Raw genomic sequence first — 15,131 nt, forward strand, 5'->3', positions numbered from 1 at the left:
AGCAAGAAAAAACCTTTCTTCCTAATTATGTCACACAATGCTGTCCGTGAAGTCTGCATTTTGAGAGTAAAGGCTGAAGGAAAATGTTTTCTTTTATAAAATGAAAGACCTTGATTTTTGGCAAAGTGAGGATGCTAGACTCATTAGAGGGGAGAGTGGTCTAGCTATCTTTTCTATGTTCCTGTAATAATTACAGATGAGTAATTAAAGAAAATTGGTATCCATAAAAATCGACCACAAACCAATAAGGACGATGAGTTGAATCATAAAAATTCCATGCTATTTATATTTTCCCATACACACTCAATGCATTATTCTAAATGGGAAAGTACAAATATTGGGATAAAAACATTTAAACTACAGAAACGAGAAACTCCAAATGCTAATCCTGCCCAAAGGGCAGAATTTAATTCTGTGCTAAGCTACTGTATGTGGGATTAAGAGGCATGGTTAACCAAACATTTGAGAACAAGTAATTACACTGAAGCTCTCTATCACATATTTGTCTCACACATAATTTACACAACAAGCCCACAGAGGGGAAAAATAAAATGCTGTTTGAAAGATTTTTTTTCAGCTACAAATTCTTCAGGCTTACTTTTTTTTCTCATTGAAAATTATTTACTCCTATGGTTTTGGATTGGATGACAGTGGGATATTTTCTCTCTGATATGTAGGGGCAAAGAAATAACATCTTTCACTTGTTATTCTTGCCTGTATCCTTCCAGCCAATCTTGAGCATCTAAATATGGAGGTTCATGGTCCCCGTAGTTGGTTTATGTAATACTTTCAGAGTAGAATGGATATGCAAGGGAACACTTTCATTTATTCATTCATTTCTTCAATCAACATTTATGAGACACTTTCTAAGTGCTCAGAATTGTGCTGGACTCTCAGTGTCTCCACCCATGATGAGCTCACAGCCTGGTAGCAGAGACAAACCAACAACTACGATGTAGAATGATAAGCCATGATAGGAGGCTACACAGGGATTTATAAGGATCCAACACCTGTCTGGGATGGTCAAGGAGGGCTTGCAGGAAGAAGTGCCATCTAAGTTGCATCTCATATGACCTGTATGGCCCAGAGCAGGGTAAGGAAGTGGAAAATTCAAAGCTGAGGGAAGAGGTGGGAGAGGTCAGAGTAGAAAAATGAGAGTAGGTAGGGCGGTGTGTGCTTATAGATGGAACAGAGGAAATATTTATAAAGATATAGAGTCTGGGTATCTAAGTAAAAATCTTCTGTGCTCACAAGCCAAGCAACAGTTTCTCCGGTCCTCCTTCCTCTCTCTACTAGGGACACCTATGATAAAGAGGAAACCTGAGAGCTCAAGTATATTTGAGAGAGACATTAAGCCTCTATGCAGCAGCATCTTGGCTGGACTGATTCTGCCGTTTGCTTTCCTTTTAATATTTTTTCATGAAGCAGGGTGATATCTGTCATCTACTATAACTTCTTTGCAACTCCAGCCCAGCTCTGGCTGTAATTTGGCACTTGGTTAGAGCCCGGCCAGGGGCAGGGGATTTAACCTCATTTGTGTCACAGTGCTTTGCCTCTAGAACAGATTGCATTAAATATGTGAGTGTATGTAAAGTACTCAGAACAGAGCCTGACACTAAGCAAATGCCCAATAAATATTAGCCATTATTATTTTACTCCTGATATGGGAAGTTCTGTTGCTGCTAGTTGGCCAGTTGTTTAAATAATCAGTATGTTGTTTATAGAAACTGGGCTCCGGAGTAAAGTTGTTGTTTAACGTCTTTGGCAACAACAGAAAATTAAGAAAGTTAACCCTGTGAACACGAAGACTAAACCTTGGTGGGCTTTCAAAAGAGTTACATTATAATGGAATTTTTTGTATATATCTATTCATTGAACATTCATTATCCCCACAGTTATTGGGTGTCTACTGAATGCCAGGCCTGAGGGTACAAAGACATCTGAGTAGGACTGGAAATATATTATTCATTCAATACAGGTTTAGCAAGTACCCAGGAGTGCAAGTCACTAGTGAAGATAAAATGATACATTTACATCCTCCAGCAAGAGGTAATATATGCTACAAAGAAGCAGGGACAATAGTAATGAACACCTGTTGAATGCTTTCTTTTCACCAGGCTCTGGGCTAAGTAACTTACTTGGATTATCTTCAAATGCTATGGGAGTTGAGAGGATGGAGATGTGGTTCTGAGCTGAGGTGATTAGAAAAAACTTCATCGAAGAGGAGGCATTAGAACAGGATCTTAGAAAATAGTTGACTTCTGGAGCACTATGCTCAACCCTGGTTTTACAATTGAATGGGTCCAATGGCTTTTTCTGAAGATGTTTCTTGGTACAAAGGTTATTTTAACAGAAATTTCCAATCAAATGGGATTGTTTCTACTAAAAACTTTCATCTGATGATAAGTAGAACTACTACCAACCTGAGTAAGAGTCCAGGTGTTGCTTAAAAATTAACAATTTCTCATTATGTCATCAAGCCCGCTAGTCATCTTGCCTGAATCAAGGTTCCAATTCCATTTCTCCCCAAATGTTGCTTCTTTCCTACAAGTCATTGGGAATGTGTTCGAAGTACACTCTGGCATCCTGTTCCCAATTATTGCTTGTGTAATCTATTTATAAAGTGAAGCCAAATATGAGTAAGAAGGAAAGCCTAATTAGAAATGAAGCACTCAGTGTCCTGATGGGGAAAATTCCAGGGCTTAAAAAAATAAAAAATCAGTGATGCATAGTTTAAAGGCGTTGTCACTGAAGAAATAATCCCAGTACTGAATAAACTAGAAAATGGATTAAACAGATGGGGGAAGTTGTCAGTGGCAGAGAATGGGCACCTAAAGAGAAATCTAATTATTTAGAACAAAAATGACTCTGGCATACACACAAGAGAATATCAATTTGTGTCTTGAAATGAATGTTATGGTAAATCTGTATGAAAAGGAATATAATATTAGCCACAAAGAGTGAACATAACAGGTTATGGGCTGATATAGAAATGCTGGAACTTCTTTTTTGATTAATTAATCAATTTAGTTAAATTGTTGATTTGTATGACTTTTTCTTTTTTGAATTTACTTGAGTGAATCAACTAAAACAACTAACTTTTAGTAGAGTGTGGATGCAGCTTTGTTCTGATAAACTTGCCCTTAAATATGCAGAAACCACCTCAATAACACATGTGTCTACATATGCCTCTCTACCTACATCTATCTGAACACTTTTCTACTCAGTTGACCGTCTGCCCTTAGGTCAGCTCAAAAGACTTGTATTTTGCCCTATAGGAGAAACAGTAAAGGCTCCTTATATTTAAAAGTCTTAGAAAATTATAGTACCAAAAACCCAGTTTTGAGTGTCAGGTGAGTTGCTGGATGATCCTTATCAGATCACTTAGCTTCTATGTTTTCTAATTATTGTATTGCACAACTAAAAGAATGCTACACACACACACACACACACACACCATACTCTTGAGCACTGAGAGACAATAGATTAATTAGGAGGCTCTTATATCCACAAGACGCAGAGCACTAGAGGCAAGCTTCTGAGTGATGGCATAACAAGTTGCTATTTATATCCCATCTTCCATCCGCTGATGCGAACTAGGGGTCTTTCCTTGCCAAAGAATAATTTTAGGGAATGAGCTTCCTGGTGAGCTCACAGCTTAACACTGCTTGTATCACCATCTTGAGTCAGCAGTGGATAATGCTGTACAGAATAAAAAACTAATTTTAGTCATCTGTGGGATCCTTGTAAACACTCCATAGTGACTCTTTTAAAAGTCAGTGTGAACTTGCTATCTCTGCTTCATTTCCTGCTCCCAATAATCCACTAGGGGTATTTTTAGGTGATGACATCTTACAGGACTTGTCTAGGTGAGTTTTTCTGTTTCAGAGCTGATGTTTGAAAAATTTCGACACAAATGTTAAAGTCAGAAGGCCTTCTACTTAAATGAACCAGAAAAGTGACTAACAAATATGGCAACAAGGGACACGGACATGTAAGTGTCCTATACATGCTATAGGAAAAAGTGCTACCTACCATATTCTCATCTTATCAACACTTTCAGTGAGCCCCAGCCCACAGCTGCGTGAAGGGAGAGATGAGGAGAGAATAATGCTTATCCCAAAGCTAATAGCTTTCCTTCCAGCTACCACACTGTACATTTGGCGTGTGAAATGATATCTCAGCTTCTTCATCATCTCCTTGTTCTGTAAGACACTCCTGGGCTCTGAGTAACATTTCATTGGCAATCACATGCTGAATATAGAGTGCCTCTAATTTGTTCAGTATTTCATGGGTCACTGAGAAAGAATAGGGCCTGAGGACAAACTCCACCAGTCAGATTGCCCAGATCCAGATGTGTTTTCGTAGCCTGTACCACTTGGCCAAGAACTCATATTTCATGGAGTGAGAATTGTATGTAAGACCTTGCACTAAGCTTTTGTATTTCTGAGAAAGATGCTGTATTTGGCTGTATTTATCAAGGAATGTGAAAACCAAGAGGAGGGGCTGAATTAGGAAGAAGGGGCTAAGGAGAACTCTCAGCAAATGAAACCTCTGAGGTTAGCAGTGAATCACCCATCAACCGGAAAGAATGTGAAGGAACCCAGTCATATGTGAAAGAAGTTTTTTGGTTTTTGTCTTTTCTTTCTTGAAAACCTTCAAGCCTGGAATGTTTGATATCAATTTGTCTTGGTCCGAAAATAAAATACAGAACTTAAAATGAAGTGTATGAGAAGCAAAGGGAGGAGAGCAGGGGGGTGAGAGGAAAGAGGCAGAATCAGAAATATTAATAGGGAAAAAGAGGGAAATGGTGTGTCCTGGAATTATTTTTATAAGAAAGGCAGTTAATAAGAGTTCCAGTGTAGAATTTCTATTTCTTGAATTTGTTAAAAGTAACTTTGAGAATTTTGGATTGCGGGAGAGGCGAGACTTTGCTATAGGAAACTTCATTTAAATGTTCTTTCCAAAGAAAACACACAATATACCAAGATATACAATCTCTGTGTGGCTTCACTGTGCTGCTGGAAACTCAGCCCCACTGATTGATTCTTCTTTACCAAGAATCCCAGTGTCCTCATTTACCCCTCTAAAAGTGAGTTTGATGGACTCATTTACTCCCAGTTGAGTAAAGCAAGTCTTTCAGAGCAGAGAGGTAGCTGCTGCTGTCTGGCCCATCTGCTAATGAAAGGCCCATGCAGTGGCCTCCGTGAACCATTCAGGCAGTGCTCCTGCAGGATCCTAAGAAATCAAGCCTTTGAGGAACTTTGTGTTAAGGAATGTCTGGAATGTTTTTAGTCCTCCGAGGAGCCAATATGGTCCATGATGAAGAATGGGCAAAACAGTATTACAACGTTCAGCAAGACTGATTCAGATCAGAAAGAGCTCAGGAGATAAAAATCATTAAGATGAGGGATGAGATTGCCTCTTATCAACCATTAAATGAAATTTCAGAATTTCTTTCTGGATTCCAACTGTATCACACAGACCATCCACTATTGTCTCAGGCTAATGAGAAGGTAGGTGCTAAATAGGCTTTAAACTAGAAAAGTAGCAACTACTTGCATTTTTTTTCATACTGCCGTGTAGCTTTGTGTGTGAATGAGTGAATACTGTTAAAATATCAGCATAACTACGCCTTTGATTTTATGTTATTAATTATGGTTATTCATGGAATCAGGAAATTCTATTTCTAATTATATTTTAAAGGCTTTAAATATATTTAAAGGTTTTTAAAATTCTATTTATAGGTGTCTGTATGCATTCATATATACACACATATGAATACATTTTGCCTGAATGCCTCTTTTGTTTATTATAACTGTAAATTTGCTAAAGCTGAAGACATTGCTTTAATAAAGATATTTAGTATTTAAAATCATATTTAGTGTGTAGAGTGACATAGTTACTTGCTTTTTACTTTTTATTTTAAATATTCATCTTAGGATTTCTCAAATTTTTTGTCTACATTCCACAGGAAAAAATAAATACACTTAAAATTTTTAAATTTTGATTTAGAACACTCATGTGTGTATGTTTATATGCTATTTATATATATATGTAAGTATATGCATATCTGCAACAAAATTTCATAAAACAAAACCTATCTTTACAAAGTGTGATACATTCTGGTATTTTTTAGTTTATCCTATTTCTTCTTTTGTATAAAATATCAATCATGATAATTTCTCTATTCACTAATGGGACTTGACCTGGAGTATGAGAAACACTGTTCTACCTAGACCTTTAAATAATTTTATAATCTTATTAAAGAAAATAAATGTTATTATGCAATAATACAGGTACCCATTTGAAACGGTTCAGGAAATAAATGAGTACTAATAAAAGGACTCTATCTTTTTTTTTAAGGACACCATCTTTTCCTAAACTAAATTATGATCATTATTATGTTATCATACTCTGGAGAATATTAACTTTTTAAAAATGAGAATAGTCATATAACCCTTCTTCACAACATTTTCACAATATTTCAAACTTAAAAATTAAGCTATTTCTTTCTTTAGGCTTCCAACCCCCACCCCCAATTTTTTTTAAAGAAAGATAATATTTAATAGAATACAAAATTAAGAGTAAAAGTCTGGGTTTTACCATATATGGACTTCTAACCCCTACAGATAACTTTAGAATTATAAAATATAATCTATGGCCATGCTATCCTGAACAAGCCTGATCCCTTCTGATCTCGGAAGCTAAGCAGGGTGAGGCCTGGTTAGTACTTGGATGGGAGATCACCTAGGAAGACGAGGTGCTGTAAGCGTAAAATATAAAATAATAATAATAATAATAACAATAATAATGGATTATAAACTGACAAGGTCCTTGCAATCTGTTAGGTCAACCAAGGGTTGCCTCACCTTAAAAAAAAAAAAAGAGAATTATAAAATAGCTGTATGCAGCATGAGGATAAATGCAGAATCAGGCTCTGAGCACTGGGTTCCTTAGAATTGACATGTAAATTTAACTTAAAATTATTTATTTATTTATTTTCACACCATTGCAATATAAATTTAACCTTTGAAGATAAGATCAGACATAAACTATCAAAAAGGGTAATTATTAAAGAAACTTTGTGGTATCTCAGTGAAAATGAAGAATTATTCTGTAGTGTGAATAATGATTCCCTACTTGATAAATTTGATGGGCTGATCAGAATCCAGTAAGTTGAATGCATCAAGAAGACTAATTTTGAAATATACTGTGTATTCCACTTTAACATATCTAGTTTATAAATTCAGATTTTTGCATATTGAATAAATTGAAATGGGCCCCCCTTGTACTTTTTCTTGACGTTGCTGCCTACAGAGTTCACAAATTGGTTTGGAGAGAGAGGTAAAATGCCAAGTACCACAATGTGGGTTCCCCAAACAGCAAGATGGACAAACTGCTGATAAGAGTGACCCATCGAAAATCATACTGGACTGGATCTCTCCTCAGTGGTAGGTGGAGTAGAAACACTGTACGAATTTCTTTCCCACCCAAAATGGGAAATTTTGACTATACAACTCTCAACAGGCCCTTCTGTCCCCCACTTCTACCTGCCTTTTTTCACACAGCCTCCCTGGACTCACCCACCATGATGATCACCACACCAAATTGTAAGTGCCTGTTGACTTCTGCCTCTCTCAATAGACTCTTAAGTTGCGGAGGGCAGGCAGGGTGTTTATTTTGTCCACTGTTGCATCCCCAAACTAGCACAGTGATCTGGGCACATTTTGGGAGCACTCCATAACAATGTGTTGAGGGAAAGTATAGATAAGTGAATAAATTTTAAATTAATCATCCACTTTAACTTGTGTCTCCCTCGAGAGTCAACCTTCTCCTGGCTCAGTACAAAGCAACTGCCAAGCACTCTTCAGGGAAGTGCCACCGCAACACTTCCCCCGCCCTGCCAGCAAGGATTTCACTTCCAGGCAGCAAGTGATTATAGCTCCAGCTCCATGAGAGCAGCCCTGGGAGTCTCAGAGGGTGTGGAAACTGCTGACCCAGGTATCTGGAAAATTCCTGCAGCAGCAGAAGCGATGACATCCAGAGTCTGAAAGAAAAATTCAGGTGTTATTTTTTGCCTCATCTTCCTTTAAACTTTTTGCAGCAAGTATTTCATTGCTAAAATGAGAAGGAGGAAATAATATGTTCACCAAGTAAATTGCTATGGGCGGCATTGTCCAAGGTATATAATAAGCTTTCCATAAATATTTGTTCAATGAAGGTACAAAGCAGAAGAATCCAATATTTCTTTCCTAAAGTTTCAGAATTTGTATTAAAGGATACATTAGCATATCAAAGAATCTGAATGGTTCTACAATAAAGCCACTTAACCACGTTTAATCCAGGACCTTCCAAATTTGATTAGTGAAGCTTTATTTGAAAGGAATGCCTACTGTCACAGTTAATAATTTGGAATTAGCAGGACTACTGCCCCATGATCCAGGACTCTCCCAATCCCTAACTCCTTACACCTATATCCACTACATGAGCTAGAGAGACTCCCTGACAGAGGTTCATTTCAACTTCTCACTGTTTCCGTATAATGAGAAAAAGGCAGAAGCTCAGAATACTCAGGTAAATACACAAGTTGCTTTCTACTGATTTTATATTCAGTTCATGCATGTCTCACAATGCCACGAACCCGGCATTTCTGTATTTTAGTGAATAATATTAGTAGAGACTTAAGAATAATAACACCTACCATTTTTGTATATTTACCATGTACTTTTCACATTATACCATGTTTTACATTTTCAATATCTCTAATGTTCATTACATTGCTCACAATGAGCTGAGAATTAGGCATTTTGCCCCCATTTTACAGACAATCTTTAGTGCCTCAAAGGTGTTGTTTGTGGCCCAAAGTCCACAGCTGGGATTTGGTGATACCAGTTCCTGTGCTCCCTCCACCACAGCAATAAGAATCACACTTCTTTGGTGCTTATTATGAGTCAGGCACTAACTTTTAGTCATTTAATTCAAAATAAACCAATGAAGTACTATTACTATCCCCATTTTACAACTGGGGAAAGAGGCTGACGTTAACCAGTCTGCTTACAGTAACAGCCAGAAAGAGGCGGGGCTGGAATTCAGACTAAGGCTGATCGATATTGGTTCTACAATAAAGAAAGCCATTTAATCACAATTAATCCAGAACTTTCCAAACTTGTTTGATTAGGAGATCATTATTTATATGCCTATTATTACAGGAGAACGTAGTTTAGGAATCAGAGGACCAACTCCCTCCCCTGATCAGTCATCTCTAGACTCTCCCAATCCAGAGTCCACACCTTTACCAGCACACCCTACTTGCCTCTAAGAGACTCTGTAGTCTCCGCTGGCATATCTCTCTAATCTAGTGTCCCAGCTCCAGAAACTAGAAGTCAAAAACTGTTCATTTTTACTCTTGATTCTCTATAAAGCTTTATAATATGATCAAATCTATATAGCCTATTTGTAAAGGTTAATGTAAAATAAATTATAATATAAAGTGACTTCTACCTCTGATGTCCATATAGGGAAAAATAATTTTTTATGTTTTGAGTAACTAAAATTACTAAAAACCCTTGAGGTCTATAGGGCTATGAAACCACATATTAGTGTGAATATCAAATAATTCTATGAAGGTTGTGTAAAAGAACTGAATTCAACATAAGGCACCTTCAATTTCGCCATTGCTAGGATAGATAAGATCTACCATTGACTGGATGTTTATATGGGGCAGACACTCTGTCATGTGTTTTCCACAGATCATCTTATCTCACAACAACTTTATGAGATACATACTGTTGTTATTCCCATCCTACAGAAGCAAAATCTACTAGGAGTGTAAATAAGTTGCCCAAGGTCACACAGCTGTTCAACAAGTGGTAGAGCCAAGATATGAACAGGAGAACCTGGTTTTTAAATGTCCCAAGCCATTTTAGATGCTAACTCTGGGGTACACAAAGCAAGGCCAACTATGAGCCCCCAGTTTCTAACAAAGTGATCATTTGCTTTTTGCAAGCCTCACATTAAAAGGTACATGACTTCTACCAAGTAGTTACTCTTGAGTAACCTTCAAAATCTGTCAGCTGGAAATAAGATTCCGGAGAGGGAAACTCTAAAACCTTTAATTGTTCTAAGATGATATGTTGGTTTGGCAGATCTGGCTCATCTTAAAAGGAAGTTTTTTTGGAAGATTATAACTGAATAATATGGCATTAAAGAAACATGATTCGAGTTCTCATGTTTATAAAATCATAGTTGTCATTTCTAAGTTTCCCGAAGACTGTTTTGCAATCTTTTGCTAAGTTGGAGAAAACCAATACTGTACATACTTAGGTACATTCTGCACTTTTCTTCCCTTCAACAAAAAACCTCAAAGGGTTTTGGTATTTTCAGTTACTCACAGCACTCAAAAAAAGAATTGTTTTTCTCTATATGGACATTAGGGGGAAAAGTCACTTTATATTCTAAAATAATTTATTCTATATTAATCTTTACGAATATGCCACATTGATTTGGATAGTTTATAAGGCTTTATAAGGCTTTATACTTTATAAGGCTTTAAGAGAGAATTAAGACTAAAGTAGGGAGAAGGCAAGAGAATTAAAATGTTAATCAAGCCACATTCAGAGACTGCAATATGCTGATCAGCCCTGCCAGGACAGGAGAAAACCCTGGGAACAAAGATTCTCCTGGGATTGCTAACAACCCACTCCCCACACCTGTGAATGACCAACAGTCATTCCCTATGGCTAAAATCATGAGGATCCCATAGATTAAAGGCAGGGAACTTTAGCTCTACATATTCTTACTTTTCACTGCTACATACTCTTCCTTTTCTTCACTGTATGATCATATCAAAGGAAATGGTTTAACAAAGTCTTTTAAACTATAACTCACAGGAACTAAAGAATGACATATAAACTGAATTCCCTGAACACTCACACCCCTACTCACTGCCTTTCCATGTCCCTCTCACTGTCCCTCTCACTCTCTGCCTCTGAGAAGAGACCACACTCTGTCTGTGGAGTGTTACCCCTTTTCTAATAAACTTTCCTTTGACTCTAACTTTGGCATGTGTGTTGAATTCTTTCTACACTCTCTGCCAAAGGACCCTCTTCTTCTCTTGGTACAGGGTTTGGCTTCCCCACCATTTGGGGAAATTTGCCCTGTCCTGCATCAAGACTGCACAGTGTTGAAAACTCTAAAATAACTGCAGACTCAAGCAGTTTATTGTTTCTTAAAAACAACTACGGATGGACTTTTTAAGGAGGTAAAAGAGATAAAAACAAAAGATAAAATGATAATTTAATGAAGCATAGAGGTGACCCTGAGAATTTGCACCTAAAGAAAATCTCTAAGTCAAAAAAACAAAAACAAAAACAAAAACAAAAACCATAAAATAAATAATCCTGGGCGGCAGTAAAACATGGGGTTAAAAAAAAAAGGCTCAGCTTCCCACAGCCTGGGTTCACTCATTAGGTATGTGACCTTGGGCAAGATACATATCCTCCCTGTACTCAGTTCCTCTCTATTTAAAGGAGGTTGTTAACAAGACCTACCACATAAGGTTGCTTGCTGTGAAAATTAAATAATTTATAAAAAGCCCTTAGGACAATGTGTAGTGAATGCTCAATAACTGTTAGTTATTTAAAAACAGAAACTGTCATTATCATTGTAGCACATAGGAATGGGTGTGGAGAAGGTAAGTTAAACAAAGGCAAGTTAAGAAGGTAAGTTAAGTTCAAACAAAACAAGGATAATCATAGGTATACTGCTGAGACCTAAATGATAGAATTGACACATTGTACATGCTCAGTAAGTATTGAATGAATGAATCAATCAATCGATCAATCGGTGAATAAATCTATAAATGGAGTCACAGAAAAGAAAGCTTACTTTCTGTAAAGCTAAATTCTTTGCCTTCTGCAGGCCCATTGATGCCCTCTAATCTATCCATTAGAGAGAAATTATCCACCATAATTCAGAATAGTCTTTCTATTCCTCATGCAGCATCTCAGTTCGATGCAATAATTTTAATCTTTTTCTAAAACTAGACTAAAATATACACAATGACACAACGAACTTATAAACAAAAACTGTAATTTTAAGTGACCTTGACATCATGACAGGAGAAAAAGATAGTTAAAAATGAAGTAATATTTAACACATATTTCTGTCTAAATAATGTGATTTAAATGTATAAATGTCTTGTATGGGAGGAGGAGTAATATATATATGTGTGTGTGTGTGTGTGTGTGTATGTTTGTGTATATATATATATATAGTATTTGCAAAAAGATAACTATAAGGAAAAAGGAAGGTATATTGAGTGAGGGGGTGGAAAGGGATGCTGGGATATTGGTTATTTTTCTGCCACTTATTCCACGTTCCTGCAATTCAGTTACGTACCTTCAGAAATTACTTTCGGCTTCTTTCTAATTCTGAACCATGAGCAAAATCACAAACACATTCGACAACAATATGTTCCTCTTGCGTAAATGTCTCTTCTAGGCCACATACATAATTAAAATCCTGTTGACTCAGGAATAATGTCTCAGAACTGAATGTCCAAACTCCGTAACTTGCTGCCTTTTCTAACCAGACAGCACAGCTGCCAAGAGCTTCTGGGCCCTCTGCCTCTTTTCTCCACGTATAATTATTATACATTATGTAGCATATATTTGATTTGCCAAAGCCTGCCAGAAAAGCTTCCTGTGACTACTTATTTGAACTTTGTTGTGTATACATGTGACCAAAAACAAAGTGTACCAAAGCAAAAGAAAAAAAAGGAGGTGGGAGGGGATGTTCTTAACAATTCTTTTTTTCCATGGAAATGAGATGAAAGTCTTAAGGCAAAGAAATATATACGTTTTGTAAAGCGAAATTCACTTAAGCTAAAGAATATTTTAAAAAGTAATGATGCCATATTATAACACAGATCCTGGTTTCTAATATTTAAAGTGAGGAAATAGACTTTAAGAGGTCTTCAAAATATATATGAGGCATAAAATAAAGCACTTTGGCTTTTCTTCACCTTCGGGCAGCATCAGATTTAAACCAGACATGAAAATCTATCCCATTTTTAAAGACCTCTAGAGAAAGAGGTTGCACAATATTTCTTAGGAAGTTGTTCCAATATTCCTCCCAGTCATAAAACTCTTACATTCTAACCTAAATCCCTCACGCTCTATTTTCAGCCCATTTCCTTTTGCTCTTCCTAAGAAGGGTCGAAGAACAGACACTCACTTACCGAATCAACATTATGAGGATATTCCCAGGGCTGTGTATTTTTTTCAGCAATGGAAATTAAACACACAGTCTGCAGTTGCCTGGGTCTCTTCTATTCTTTCAAAAATATTTAGATGTGATATTGGCTCTTTTTCAGTTCTCTGAAAGTTCTTCATTCTTCCACAAATTTTCAGAAAGTCAGGTCCATCTTTTAAAGACTATTCAATTATTTTAGTACATATCAATACGCTACGAGTAATTGCAGATTTTAGTATATCTAGTTGATTTAAATATTTTTACTAGATAGTTCCCTACTTATGCTCAGTTTTTTGTAACTTATTCTAGAACTTATTTCAGAAAAAGAGTAATCATCAAACTTTGGTGTGCATTTGAAATTTAGGAAAGCTTCTCTAAAATAAGATGCTTGGGTCTTGACCCAGACTCAATAAATTATAATCTTTCGGGCCCAGACACCTTTCAATTGCTCTCATTCAGAAGCTAAATTTGGTTTAGTTACCAAGGACATTTTTTAAAAAAGTTATCAAGCCTATTATTAAAAACGAAAAACAAACAAACAAAACCACTAAAATAATAAGTGTGTTTTCTTTCTCTTTGGTAAAGTCAATTCTGCTTTTGCACTTAAAACTGATATATTAATAGAGTCAGGTATTTGGTGCTGTACTGAACGTAGACATCCCAATCTCCATTAGCAGGAAAATCAAAACCAAACCTAATCCACGCCTACAAATTTCCCACACTAGAACTAACTGCACTGCCAATCGGCTGTTGATGTTATAATACGTTATCGCATGAAAATGTGATTATGACAAATATGAGACTGTCTGCAAGTATATAATGCATTCAACACAAGTTACACGGTTCAAATTTAAGCTGGTTTAAGTGGACATGAGCTCATTTAAAGGACTCTGAATGACAAGGTAAAGAAAAAACTAATGACTATAAAATAACATGTAAATAGAAACATCAACGTAGTGGAAAGAGCTGAGAAGGAGTTGGAAGTTTCTATGTGAGAGGTGAAACCATCTTTTTCAGGATATTTTAAGGTGAATTAGGGTAGGTCTGTGCTTAGATACTAAACCATATGATGTTATTATTATTAGTGTTGGATTGCCATAAAAGGGGAACACAGGGGCCCGCCTCAGTGATTTGCCCAAGTGTGCTTGGTTTCATTTCTTTCTCAGACATTTTTAAGCATCAGTGAGTGTTGGATTACCCTAAGGGGACTGCCTCAGATAATCTGTGCTCTGTGTTTTCACATAAGTAAACAGGCAGAAGGGGAAACAAAACAAAACAAAAAAAAAACAAAACAAAACACTGAAAGTTACTAAAGCAACCACACGTCAGTGCAGGTCAGAATGAAAGGTCTCAGAAGTTGCTGCAAAAGGAAAGAAGAGCAGCAAAAAGATGGCTGCCAAAGGCCAAGATATTCAAGGACAACTCAGGTGTGCAAATAAAGAGATATCCTTTGAAGATCTTTTCACTTAGCAACTTTCAAATATACAATGTAGTATTATTAACTATACTCCCCATGCTGTACGTTATATATGCAAATATCAAATCATTATGTTGTACACCTGAAATTAATGTTATATGTCAATCATATTTCAATAAAAATAGAGGTATATATTCATACCAATTTGTCTATGAATGTGTTCCCGTGCGATCAATTATATTTAGCACCATTGACTGAGCTTTTCTTTACTCTTTGGATTCAGGATCATGGTCCTTTTCTAGTTCTCCAAACTTTCATATTCTTCTTTCTCTGGTTCCTCTGTTTTCTTTTCAATGAATCATCTACATGCTGTTTTTCACTAGAGTTTGCATTCTTAATTCTCTTCTCTCTCTCCTCTATATTCCCTTTGTTTAAAAATCTTATCTACATCCACAGC

The 15,131-nt window shown here is 36.5% G+C and overlaps 1 protein-coding gene and 1 pseudogene across 1 annotated transcript in view; one reads left to right on the forward strand and one right to left on the reverse strand.

The window, feature by feature from the left end:
- Positions 1-15,131, reverse strand: part of DDAH1 (dimethylarginine dimethylaminohydrolase 1) — a 212,884-nt gene that overhangs the window by 165,752 nt on the left and 32,001 nt on the right. The gene's annotated exons all lie outside the window — the stretch shown is intronic.
- Positions 6,657-6,775, forward strand: LOC112485926 (annotated as a pseudogene).

This window comes from Pteropus alecto, unplaced genomic scaffold, assembly GCF_000325575.1.
Source record: "Pteropus alecto unplaced genomic scaffold, ASM32557v1 scaffold25, whole genome shotgun sequence".
In the NCBI taxonomy this organism is placed as follows: Eukaryota; Metazoa; Chordata; class Mammalia; order Chiroptera; family Pteropodidae; genus Pteropus; species Pteropus alecto.